Genomic DNA, 14,254 nt, shown 5'->3' with positions numbered 1-14,254 from the left:
CCCAGCTTTGGTCTCATCACACCCATTGTTTCCTTGTAATGAAACACTCCTTCTTTGATTCATCTTTGGCTTGCTTCTTCACCTGCTTCAGGCAGGTCCTTGCTCAAATGTCATCCTTTCCATAAGACCCACTCTGAATCCTCTGTTCAATTTACAACAGCAACCTCCCTTCCCTGTTAGCATTTCCAATCCTCTATACCCTGCTCTATTTTTCCCATAGCATCCATCATCTGTATTTTCTGTGTTTATTGCCTTGCCTTTCTCTCCCCACTACAATATAAGTTTCTCATGGCCAGGTATTGTTGCTTTTTTTAAAATTATTGTTTCCCGAGTGCCCAGAACAGTGCTTAGCTCACAATAGCTCACAAATTTATTATATGCAAGAAATGCCTGTTGAATGAATTAAATGAAGATCTCCAAAGTCAGCTCCCATATTCAAAGGGAAATTTAACAGTGATCTGCAAAATTCCTGGTGGCCCTTAATATTGATCAACCTAATTATTGATCTATAAATATAAATAAATAGACACTTGGTCATTTATAAAAAATCAGCAGCCTTAAAGAGGGTAACCAAACAAAATAAGCAATAAAAACACTCCTGGTAAACAAACAAAACATTAGAACAATATGATCATTTCAATAGACACAGAAAAAGGATTTGACAACACACAACATCCATTCATGATAAAAACCCTCAACAAAGTAGGTGTAAAGGGAACATACCTCAATATAATAAAGTTCATATATTAAAAACCCACAGCTAATATCATCCTAAATGGGGAAAAACTGACGACTTTCCCTCTATGGTCAAGAACAAGATAGAGATGTTCACTCTCACCACTGTTATTTAACATGGTACTAGAAGTGCTAGTCATAGCAATCAGGCAACAAAAATAAATAAAAGGCATACAAATCAGCAAGGAAGAAGTCAAACTGTCCGTTTGCAGATGACATGATGCTCTGTGTAGAAAACTTGAAAGACTCCACCTAAAAACTGCTAGAGCTGATAAACAAATTCAGTAAAGTCACAGGACAGAAAATCAGTGTACAGAAATTTGTTGAATTTCTATATACCAATAATGCGACAGCAGAAAGAGAAATTAAAAAATCAGTCCCCTTTAAAATTGCACAAAAAACAGTAAGATACCTGGGAATGAGCCTAATCAAAGAGGTGAAAGACCTATACTCTGAAAACTATAAAACATTGATGAAAGGAATTGAAGATGACACAGATAAATGGAAAAACATTCCATGCTCATAGATTAGAAGAATAAACATTGTTAAGATGTCTATACTACTAAAAGAAGTGTACACATTTAATGCAATCCCTATCAAAATGCCAACAGCATTTTTCACAGAACCAGAACAAACAATCCTAAAATTTGTATGGAAGCACGCAAGACCCCAAATAGCCAAAGCAACCTTAAAAAAGAAAAGCAAAGCTGGAGGCATCACAATTCTGGACTTCAAATTATATTACAAAGCTGTAATGATCAAAACAGTATGGTACTGGCACAAAAATAGATCAATGGAACAGAATAGAAAACCCAGAAATGAACCCACAACTACATAGTAATTAATCTTTGGCAAAGAGAAAAGAACACGCAGTGGGAAAAAGACAGTCTCTTCAACAAATCATGTTGGGAAAACTGGCAAGCCAATGAAAAGCCATTGTTTCATTCAAAACAATGAAACTGGACCACTTTCCTACACCATGTACAAAAATAAACTCAGAATAGATTAAAGACCTAAATGTGAGCCTTAAAACCATAAAAATCCTAGAAGAGAACACAGGCAAGTAACCTCTTTAAAACTGGCCATACCAAGTTCTTTCTAGATATGTCTGCTGAGGCAAGGGAAACAAAATTAAAAAAAAAAATAAACCATTGTAACTACATCTAAAGAGCTTCTGCACAGTGAAGGAAACAATCAACAACACTGAAAGGCAACCTACAGAGTGGGAAAAGATATTTGCAAGTGATATAGTCAATAAAAGGGTAATAGCCAAAATATATAAAGAACTGATATAATTCAACACCCAAAAAACAATAATCAAATTAAAAATGGACAAAAGACATGAACAGACATTTCGCCAAAAAAGACATGCAAATGGCCAGAAGACACATGAAAAGATGCTTGACATCATTCATCATCCAAGAAATACAAATCAAAACTACAATGAGATATCACCTCACACCTGTCAGAATAGCTAAAATCAACAACACAAGAAACAACAGGTGTTGGTGAGAATGTGAAGAAATAGGAATCCTCTTTCACCGTTTGTAGGAACATAAACTGGTGCAGCCACTCTGGAAAACAGTGTTGAGTTTCCTTAAAAGTTCAAAAATAGAACTATCCTTCAATCCAGCGATTTTACTACTAGGCATTTACTCAAAGAATACAAAACTATTAATTCAAAGGGAATGTGTGCCCTGATGTTTATAGCAGTATTATCTACATTAGCCAATTATGGAGGCAGCCCATGTTTCTACTGACTGATGAATGAATAAAGAAGATGTGGGATGTATATATATGTGTGTGTGCGTGTGTGTGTGTGTGTGTGTGTGTGTGTGTGTGTATACACATACAATGGAATATTGCTCATCCATAAAAAAGAATGAAATCTTTCCATTTTCAAGTATATGAATGGGGATAGAGAATACTATACTAAGCAAAATAAGTCAGTCAGAGAAAGACAAATACCATATGATTTCATTCATATATGGAATTTAAGAAAAAAAAAATGAGCAAAGAGAAAAAAGAAAGAAAGGCAAACCAAGAAACAGACTCTTAACTACAGGCAACAAAATGATGGTGCTAGAGGGAGGTGGATGAGGGGATGGTTTAAATAGGTAATGGGGATTAAGGAATGCACTTGTTCTGATGTATGGAAGTGTTGAATCATTATGCTATACACCTTGATATATCACTATATGTTAACTAACTGGAATTTAAATTAAAACTTTAAAAATAAACAGAAAATTAAGGAATAGGTCAAGTTATTTTTTAAACAAGAACTGTGAATCTTGGCTTCAAAGACTATCACATTCACAAAAGAACAGGTTGTTGTGCCAAAGGAATCATCAGAGAACCAGAAAGTCTTTCTGGGATTTAAAAATGTACTTGATAGAATTTATAAACCAATAAATGAATATTATTGCATAACTGTTGCTTCAGAAAACTGAATTGGTGATTTGGAACCTCATCTTGAGCAATTCTTCCAGAACTTAAAAAGAAAATAAAATAGAAACTACAGAAGGGAGCTTAAGAAATATGGATCCAAAACATATAATATTGACTTATTAGAAGGAGAAGAGAATGAAGAAAATTATAGAGAAGAAATAGTCACAAAAAAAATCTCCTGAGCTGACGATGAACTTGGGGTATCAGGACAAAAGTGAACCCCAAGTATCACAAAGAAAAGAGTGTATCAAATTAAAATAAAATATGTATGTAGATATTTTCTTGTCAAAATTCTATAAATAAAAGAATCTAATTTTTTACAAAAAAAAATGCTTACCTAGATGAGAAAGACATTCAAACTAACATTAGATTTCTTAATTATAATTGTAAATACTAAGAAATATCTAATTGACAGACTACTAGAGAAGAACATGTCTATAAATGTATAGATTTAATATATGTTTCTATGCTCTGACATAAAGTAATTAATTAAAAGCTGTTTAATACTTATGTGAAATACATTCTTCAATTCTCTTTTCTCACATAAACATTTTAAACTAAAGAAACTCTTCAGGAAAGGAATTATTGTTACTTCTCTCCTCTCCTCTTGGAAAAAAATCTTAATTACTTTAGACTTGCTACAGACTAAAGCACCATAATAAAAGGTATTAGGAAGGAACTCCAAAAGTACATTAAAAGTATAACTACATTTAAAAATAGAAATAAGTAGGGGCACTTGGGTGGCTCAGTCATTTAAGTATCAGACTCTCAATTAAGGCTCAGGTCATGATCTCATGGTTTGTGAGATCAGGCTCCATGTCAAGCTCTGCATTGACAGCACTGAGTCTACTTGGGATTCTCTCCCTCTGTCTCTCTCTGCCCCTCCCCTGCTCATGCTCTCTCTCTCTCAAAATAAATAAAAATAAACTTTTAAAAAATAAAATAATAAAATAAGTACACTACATCATATTAATACACTCAGATCTAATAAGACTGATTCACAATTACTCACAAATCTTGTACATTAATTTGAAACAAGATCAATGTATTTAATAAATGAAAGCTGATTTACATTAATCATCATGTGGGAAAGTATGAAATAACTATAATTGGAAAAATGAAGTAAACATTTATATATGAGATACATAAACATACATATCTATCTATCTATATATACATACATCTATATATATAGGTAGATAGATATAGATAGATACATAGATATAGATATAGATATAGATATAGATATAGATATAGATAGATATATATAGATTATAGATATAGATAGATGATAGAGATATATATAGATAAATATAGATAAGATATAGATAGATATAGATATAGATATAGATAGATATCTCGATACACACACACACACACACACACACACACACACACTCCTTAACAATTACCTTACATTTTTCATTCCTCCAATTATTCCATGGAATCATTTCCACTGTCCCCTTCCCTTATACATCAATAACACAGCAAAAGACATAGTTAGTAGATAATTATGTTTCCTAGGATTTTTGCTTTTGCAGCTGATGGACCTCATCCTATTTTATATTCCCCAACTCATAAAGGTTCTAGACATATTATTCATAATTATGTCTATCTACTTATTGAAATGACTATTATTAGATCATTAGGGAGGCATATCTCTTAAAAATACTTATCTTGGGGCGCCTGGGTGGCTCAGTCGGTTAAGTGTCCGACTTCAGCTCAGGTCACGATCTCGCGGTCCGTGAGTTCGAGCCCCGCATCGGGCTCTGGGCTGATGGCTCAGAGCCTGGAGCCTGCTTCCAATTCTGTGTCTCCCTCTCTCTCTGTCCCTCCCCCATTCATGCTTTGTCTCTCTCTGTCTCAAAAAATAAATAAACGTAAAAAAAACAATTAAAAAAATACTTATAGCACATATATTGGCATACCACTAGAAACAGTATGAGCAGAAAAATAATTTGTACAGCAAATAAGAAAAATCACTTACATTACACAAATTTTAAATATTCAAATCAAATGGAATATAAGCTTACCTTATTCTACTTTCCTACAATGATACCCATCATACTGAATACAATACCCATCATACTGAATAAAACACATTTCACATATCATGTTCAATAATTTATTTAGCTTCATAACACACCAATACACATATACATACATATCACCCTTCCTAGTGTATAATTTTGAATTCGACTGAATTAAAGTTAATGTGATAAAATTGTACATATATCCATACACACAAAGCTTAAATAATTATCTATACACCAGTGTTACAATTACTCCAGGCATTCTGATGAAAGAATTTATAGTTTTACAGATGCTGCCTAAAATTTAGGTGAAAGATACCCTATAAAACCAATACCATAATTGCTGGGGGAAAAATTAGTGTGCAGAATAGTTTTCCATCTATGCCTCTCTTGTGATCATTTTAGTAGACAACCTAAACATCAATCCAAGTTTCCTTTCTCTACATATTGTTAAGTGTTTTCCAGTGCTAGAACACTTCTTTGAATCAATGTTCAGGTAAGACCCTCATGCTTCTCAATGGTTTTGTCTGATCATTGAATACCCACAGAGTGTGGCCTTTTGTTGTCTTACCATTAGAAAGTAAGTGTAACATCCATAAGCAGTGACAGTTGCCATCCCTATCAGATCTCTTTCACTATCTTTTGAGGTAGGGGAGAGGTCACCAAGTGTTACATGTAGAAAATAGAATTCCTATTCTACATTGTTTTAAAGCTTTCCTCACTTGTAACAAATACTTTAGTATCTTTTAGCTTCTCTAGTAGCACTAACTCTCTTGATGTTTCTTTAAAAGAGGTATTCTCAGATTACAATCAGCTTTTCCAGTGTCTTCACCAAAAGAAGTGAAAGGAATTAGATAGTGAATACCATACAGTTTTGTGGATAATATCTCCTGGACTGCTGACATGATATAAGCATTCTCTGCTCAGATCCAGCACGTACCATGTGTATACCTCTGAGGCCAGCAGCTCACATCAGAAAAGCCCCTAATCTAGGTTTCAGAGCTTCTTCCTTTCAGTTATAATAAATTATAATTGAAGAAGTGCAATATTAAAGATAATTATAACATACCATCCTTCCTCTGTTATCCTCTTTGAAATAAACATACAGAAACACACTTTATATTTTAACAACAAACTCATCTCCTCAAAACACATGTTTCAAATGCTTCTCTAGGATATCCTGAGAAATGGTGATGCCATTTACTGAAAGGTCTGACTTGACATTGAAGAATAGCATAGATCATGGAAATCATAGCCATTTCAACATATTATGTTCACCTAAGGTGGCCTTTTATCCAGATACTACACATCTATGAGGCAAGTAGATTAAAGGGACTTGTAATATGGAAAGGGGACTGCCTTGGCAGACAACCTAATAACATTCCACTTATCTTTCTGTATTTGAAGTTTTCCCAGATATACACTTCTCTCATTTAACAAATAATCATTGAGCGACTACTCTGTGTCAGGCAGTGCACATTCTGAAGATGCATAGGGAGCAAAGACAGAAATAGTCCCTTGCACAAGAAGATCACTGGTGCCCTAGTGACAAGGCCACTCCATTAGGGTGCTCTGATGAGGCAGTGCTGGATATGAGCATCACCATGGAACACACCCAATTTTCACACTGAAGCCCATCTGAATGAATCTGGCTCATCAGCTGGGAAATCTGGTGTCAAGAGACTTTAATAAAAACATCAAAATAAAAACTTTGGAAATCTTTTTCTCTCCAAAAGCTGCCTGTTAGACAATTTCTATAAAGTTCTAGCAAATCCCAGAAACTAGAGATAAATAACTTTCCCATGAGATTCATAAATTATGAGAAACATTAAACTCAAGAAACTGCCAAGTTTCCAAAAGTTACATGTTTTTCTAAGCTTTATCTGAAATTCTGGTCATACCATGAGGCCAGTTAGAAAAAAAAAAATAACCAATCCATGAGCCTTGCATGTCATAGCTGTCTAATACTCCCAACAGAATTCTTAGACAGGACTACATTTTGTTTTTAAGTAGTACATGTAAAGTTAACCACTTGTATTTACCTTTAATCTGCTTTAAAGATAAACCTTGGACCTAAGGTTGAAGTTTGGGTTCTCTCCTTATATCCCACGGCATGCTGGACTTCACCCTGAGTGGCTTCAGCCCCCAGGCCTGTGGCAGCCAGCTTTCCTGCTTGTCCCCTCCACAGTCCAATCTCTTTATGAAGACAAGGTCCATGTATCCCTTGGTCACCGCTGTACATCCCAGTGCTTGGCAAATAAAAAGTACTCATAAATATTTTTGAATAATTGAATAAATAACAAATTAATGTGAACCTTATTTAAAAAAGTATTATATAGGTATCTATGAGTTAATATCTTACTCAAATAAAATTTATTTTGTTTAAAATTTCCTTACAAGTTTATTTTCATCTTCATATCTATAAGGTATTATAGTCAAGATATTTCTAGATCAAATCCTGCTTGAATCAGTGACTTCAACTTCTCTGCTACTTCAAGGTAGTTGCTGTTAGAGTACTATGAGCATAAAATGAGAAATACTGTAAAGTATTGAGCCCAATACCCTGTTAGATGTTCATTTTGTTTGCCAATAGAGCACAAATTGGTATTCCACCATACAGGGAAACAGATCTTTGGTCCACACCATTCATTGCTGTTTGCAGCACTCTTAGGGGCTTTGCCTCAAAATTAAACATGGGACTATGCCTAAAATAAGGCATGGTTTTTTTTCTTTCTTTGTCTACTCAGATGAGGTTGTTGTTTTAGAAGCAGCAACAGACTTTAACAGAACAAATATTCCTATAACTAGCCCCTCCTCCAATTTCTGCATCGCACATCTACAGAAACCCAAAATCAACAAAATGATAATAATCAACTTTACCTGAATCACAAAATGCCATGATATACATAACATGCATTCCCTCACAGCTGGCATTTGTGTAGTGTTGGTGAGTGCAGCCCTTACACAGGATAGTTTAATAATTCCACATCTGGAAAATGTATACACAAAGATGTTAAATAGGATGGTGTTTAATACAGCAAAAATATTTAAAATCTAAACCTCTATTATTTGACTACATTAAGAATTTAACAAAACCATCCTTCGTACAAGGTTTCAGGATTTTTAATTGATTTTTTATAATCATATATATGCTTAATATCTATAATGGGAAAGTCTGTATCTTCCTATTAGGAATGTATTCAAAACTATCTAGGTAATGAACAAACATGAGAAAAAGAAAGAGAGAAAGCAATAAAATAGTTTCTGGAAGGATGTTCAGCAGAATACTAACTTACAGGTGTTCATATTTTTAAACTATATAACATTATAGTGGTTAAGTTATTAAATTTATGTATTGTCTTTTCTGTTACACAGACAAATTTAGAAACCATTGATACATAGGAAAAGATCTTCACATGTCCATCTCTATACAACTTATTTCAGGGCAATGATCATTATTTGTTGGATAAATATAAACATATAAAATAAATGAACAAAATATTGAACAGAATCATAAAAATATCATATATACTATCTGGAGAAAAAGCAATGAATTTGAATCCTTGGTAAATAATAAATCTTGACAAGAACATTATGGGCCAAGATCTCCTTTCCACTGAGAAAAGAAACAGCCAAACTAAGCTAGTTCTTGAATAAAGTTTAGAACTTGACAGAGTTGTGTTTTGCATCCTCCCTTTTTCCTCCATGTCAGTTTCACACTTGAACACTCAGGACTCTCCTATTCTCTCTCCCACTTTTAACAAAACCTGCTTTCAGGAAATTATTAGATATCTGTTATGTATATGTTGACATGAATTCAGTTCATTATTTCTCCTCCCAGGTGTCTTGGTGAGGTTTTAGGTTGGCTAATCTTCTTTTGCTTTGTAGTCAGGTTCTTCAGTCATCAGACTCCAAAGTGATGTCTATGATCCTAAGATGTACAGTTAGCTGATGCAACTTGCTTAGAATGCATCATTTTATGCATCAATTCTACGTTTGAACTGGATGTGAGGAGTTGGCTTTTAGTTATGTGTTCAAAAAGGATTGGTAGGTTATGGGCTGTGCATGTGTGCAGCCTCAACATCAGTATTTAGACCCCACTGATGAGAAGAAAACAGTTCAATAAGTACCTAGGTGATTCCTGTAGATGATATTGGCTGGTTTGATCCCTGATACTTGGCCATTCTCTCCCAATTAGGAGTATATCCAGCTCACTCTATGTGAGAGAAGGCCCAGTGACTGTGCCTCAAGGCCCACTTAAGGCTGCAGGACCTACATCAGGTCCTAGATTGCTGTCTCTGCTGGGTCCCACTGGTGGAAGAATTGCTCCTCCTTTGACAACCAAGACCTACTTTCTATGTGGACCCTTTCAGGATGACTCCACCTGACTCTTTCCTCCCTCTGCATACACAGAATCTAATAAAGAGTTGAGAAACCAATTCTTTGGACTTACCTCTTTCGCAAGACACAAGTACAACTTGCCTGTGCTTTAGTCATATTCTGTGAGACTGTATCTTCATGTAAAGGCTCATGTATTTAAAGGAAAAATAAACTGCTTTTTCTCTACTTCTTCCACTAGTGCACTGTGAAAATTATGGAATGAAATGTTTTTAAAATTCATCACCAGTGACCAGGATCCTGCCTCAGCACCTTTGGACTTGCTATTCTCAATCCCAGACTGTTTTTCCCCAAATATCTGCTACTTATCTCCAAGTTTTTACTCAAATGTCATCCTCTCACTGTTTCATGAACATTCTATGTAAATCTGCAGCCCCTTAACCACTAGGATTTCTTATTTCCCTTTTCCTTCCTTAATTTTCTCCAAGCAGTAATTAACATGTTACTTCTTCTATATCCATTTTATTTATTGACTATTTGCCTTCAGTGAAACATAGACTCCATTAGGGTGTATATTTTTGTTGTTTCCATCTACTTCTGTGAACTCAGTGCCTAAATTTGTGTCTGCTACATAGTAGGTATTCAATACATGTATGAAATAAATTATTGTACAAATATTTTATAATTATTACAATAGTTATTGGTGTAGGGTTTTGTGAGAGAGGAAGTTAAGTCCGTTGAGAGGGGCAGAGAAGGCTTCACAGAGGGTGTAACAATTGAGGATGGATGATTGGCACAAAGCAGTCAGGCAGAGAGGCTGGTGAAGAACATCTGGCAGAGAGTCAGCATGGTAGTGGCTTTGAGGCCAGAATTATGTGGTCTAAGACCTGACAGAAGATAGGTGCTACTGGAGAAAAGCAAAGCAGAGGGTGGTCTGAATCTGGATGAATGTATCAAGAGTCCAATCGTTAAGGGTACGGGAGCCATGTAGGCATTTTGGATTTTATCCTAAGAGGAGGGGCCAGTTAACCATTTTAAGTAGAAGAGTGATGTGATTATATAAGTGTTTTAGAAAATTTATTTTAACTCTAGTGTAGAGAATGATTAAAGGGGGGCAAGACCAAGTAGGAGGTCTCTACTCTCATGAAGCCTATATTCTCAGGAAGACAGGAAGTAATACATAATCAAATATTGTATTTCATCAATTCAAAGCACTCATTTTTCCACATTTCAAAATTTCTGAAATGGGAATGTATTACAACCAACAGTGTCTTAGATGTGATAAAATATGGTGAACAAGAAAACAGGAGATAATGATTTGAGGAAAAACATAATGACATGACAGAGAGTGACTATAAGACCCCTTTGGGATGAGTGGTCAGGCAAGGCCTTTTACATCCTGAGGTTTAAACTGAGATCTAATTGACCAAAAAGAGCCCTCTGTAGCAGATGTAGGAAGAAAACATACAAATCAGAGGGGACAATTAGTATTAGGACCCAGGGATAGGAATAAGGTTGGTGTGTAGCAGTTATCTACTGCTTAGTGACTTAGTGACTTAACACAACATCCTGTGTTTGTCACAGTAGGTTAGCAGTTTTGGCTGGGCTCAGCTATAGCACTGCATCCCATGACCACTGAACTCACTCATGTATAGGGCTCACCCCATGTCTGGAGATTGAGTGAAGGTTGGCAGAGATAATGAAGGAAACTGAGCCATGTGTTGTTCATGAAACAGCAGGGTAATTCAGTCTTCTTCCACAAGCAGCCAAGGAGAAAAAAATTCCCAGTGTGTAGTGTTTCTCAAGCCTCCTCTTATGTCAATTTTGTTCTTGTCTCATAGGTCAAAATAAGTCACAGGACCAAGTCAAAGTTAATATTGGAGGGCCACAGAAGAACATGAATACAGGGAAAGGTGACTTATTGGGACCCTTTCTGTGACAATATCCCACAGTGAGTTTGAGGAACAGAAAGAAGGCTAGTGTAACTGAAGCATAATCAACCAACAGAGAGTGGTGGGAGATAATGTATTAAAAAAGGAAGGTAATCAAGATTCAAATCATATAGGCTCTCATAATCCAGAAAAGGTCTGACTGTTTTCAAAGTGAATGGAGAGACACCATAATGTTCTAAGAAGGGAAATAATTTGATTTCATGTACATAGTTCATTCTAGCTACTTATAATTCATAATTATAGATGTACATTATTTAATAGGATGAGAATGTAAGCAGGAAGCCAGGGATCCTGGGAAAGGACAATTGTGGTGTGCATAAGGGAGGTGGCAGTGAGAGACGTGGATGAACAGAAGATCCTGAGGAGGTAACATTAAGACCTTGGTTAGATCTGGAGCATAAAGACCACTGGGAGCCTTGGTCTCTTCCTAGTAACTCATCCTAGTTCCTGCAGCTCACATGGTTCCCAGGACCCATGAAAGGCCTTATTCAAAGCTAGCACCTAGTACATTTGTTAAACAAATAGATAGATTAGCAGGTTAATCACCCCTTTGATTTTAACATCAACTGCAACTGCCTAGACACAGGCAGAGGCTGCTAACTAATTTAGGATTTTCATCCCATTCTGGGATGTTTTGCTGCTATCTTTACTGTACTATTTGTCTTTTGCTGTGTAGCAAATTACCTCAAAATATAGTGACTTACAATAAGAAACACTTATCATCTCACAGGAATCAGGATGGTTCTGACTCAGGGTCTCTCAGGAGACTGCAGATAAGATGTTGACCAGGACTGCAGTCATCTGAAAGCTTGACTGATTTGGAGGATCCCCTCCTAAGGCAGCACACTTACATAGCCAGCAATTTGGAGCTGAAAGCTGGCAAGAGGTCTCAGTTTCTCCCCGATGCTGGCTTCTCCATGCAGACCTCTCCACAGACTGCTTAGACATCATCACAACATGCCAGCTGACAGCAAAAGTCTCCTCTTTAGGACCTAGTCTTGGAAATTACACATCATCACTACAACCACATTCTATTAATTATGAGTCACTAAGTTCAGTCCACATCCAGAGGGAGGACAATCAGTTTCCACTTTCTGAAGGGAGATGAATCAAACAATTTGTGGGAAGATTATAAAACCACTATACTACTAATAAAAATCACCATCTTTGGAGTAACAGATATCAAGAACTGTGCTTGCTATTTTTTATATACACTGTCTTTTATATATTTATTATATACACTCTCTCACCTTTACCTTAAAACTTGTACCTTACAGATGAGGAGACTAAGGCTCAGAAGGTTTACTGACTTGTCTAAGATATCAAGGTTATAAAGTAATAGAACTAGGACTCTGAATCCAGTCAGTATGATCTCAAACTGGTTTCTATTTTATACTCCCACTGGGCCTTCACTCTTTCTCCCAACCACATACAGAACCTTAAGGAAAAGCTTGGCAATTCAGAAAACTAATCACGTATAATGCTTCATCTGTTTATTTTAAAACATCTGCTGCACTGAAGCACTGACACCTTTCTTAAAAACATAAAAGCATATTAATTTGAATCTCTCCAGAATTGTGATAATGATTAAGATGCATAATTTAAACTTTTAAATGAGTTGATGATATAAATAAGATTGCATTTAAAATGTGATCGTTTTCACATTGTGCAAAATTAAAAACCAGTACTTTCAGTAAAGCAGGTCTAGTAAGACTCACATGGTTTAATGTGGGTCTTTTTTAAGTTTATTTATTTATTTTGAGAGAGAGAGCAGGGGAGAGGTAGAGAGAGAGGGAGAGAGTGAATCCCAAGCAGGCTCCGCACTGTCAGCACAGAGCCCAATACGGGGCTCAAACTCAAAAACCATGAGATAATGACATGAACCAAAATCAAGAGTCAGAACTGATTCACATGGTGTAAAACTCATGAGAATCTGTCTCTTTTGGTACTGGAAACAATTAAATGCTAAATTTCTGCAAAGACATGCTTTTCAACTGGTTCACTATTTCAAGCTGACTTTCTTCCTCATCCTCAAAGATATATGGTATATGGCATCTTTATTAATGTGTTTTCCTTATTTTTATTTAAATGTGGTGTGATTGAAGATATTTTAATGCCTTGAATCCAAACTACTAAAAAAAGGATGCTAATAAAGGAATATCTTTTGAGGAGTACTTCTGACACTCGTTAACATGCTAAGAAATGTAAGCTCCAGCTGTACACAGAAGCCATTCTGCTGAATCTGGAGATATGCTCATCTCAGATTATGCCTGCTATGAAAAATAAGCTTATTTTAGAGGGCCCTGAACATCTGTCCTGAAAAATGTTGGCTTACATAAAGAAAAATGCAATAGAATAGAGCCTCCATAGCGCTGAGAGAATGAGTTAGAATCAGATTCCCCCAGTCTCTAGCCTGTGGCAGACACCTGCCTTCCAAACCAGCTCATACTTATGTATGAGTGAGGACCAGGCTGGCGTGAGAGAGGCCAAGGTGCATGCCTATTTGCCTTCTGGGATTCCTTTATGGATCTCCCACTGGGAGTTTCATATAGTCCCCAGAAAGCATTTTCATGTTTTTCCCTGCCAAGTCACCACTGTCTGTCTCTATGAGTTTTTATCTAGTTTATGTATGGTATATATTCTCTCATATTTTCTCACTCTCTGTCTCCCCATACTTCCCTTCCTCACAGGCACACTATCAGGGAAAAATCTGCCACTGTCTGCCTATTTTAGATGCGATTTCTAGTA

Source organism: Panthera onca, chromosome B4 (genome assembly GCF_046562875.1).
Source record: "Panthera onca isolate mPanOnc1 chromosome B4, mPanOnc1 haplotype 2, whole genome shotgun sequence".
Lineage (NCBI taxonomy): Eukaryota > Metazoa > Chordata > Mammalia > Carnivora > Felidae > Panthera > Panthera onca.
Note: the sequence above shows the minus strand (reverse complement) of the source record.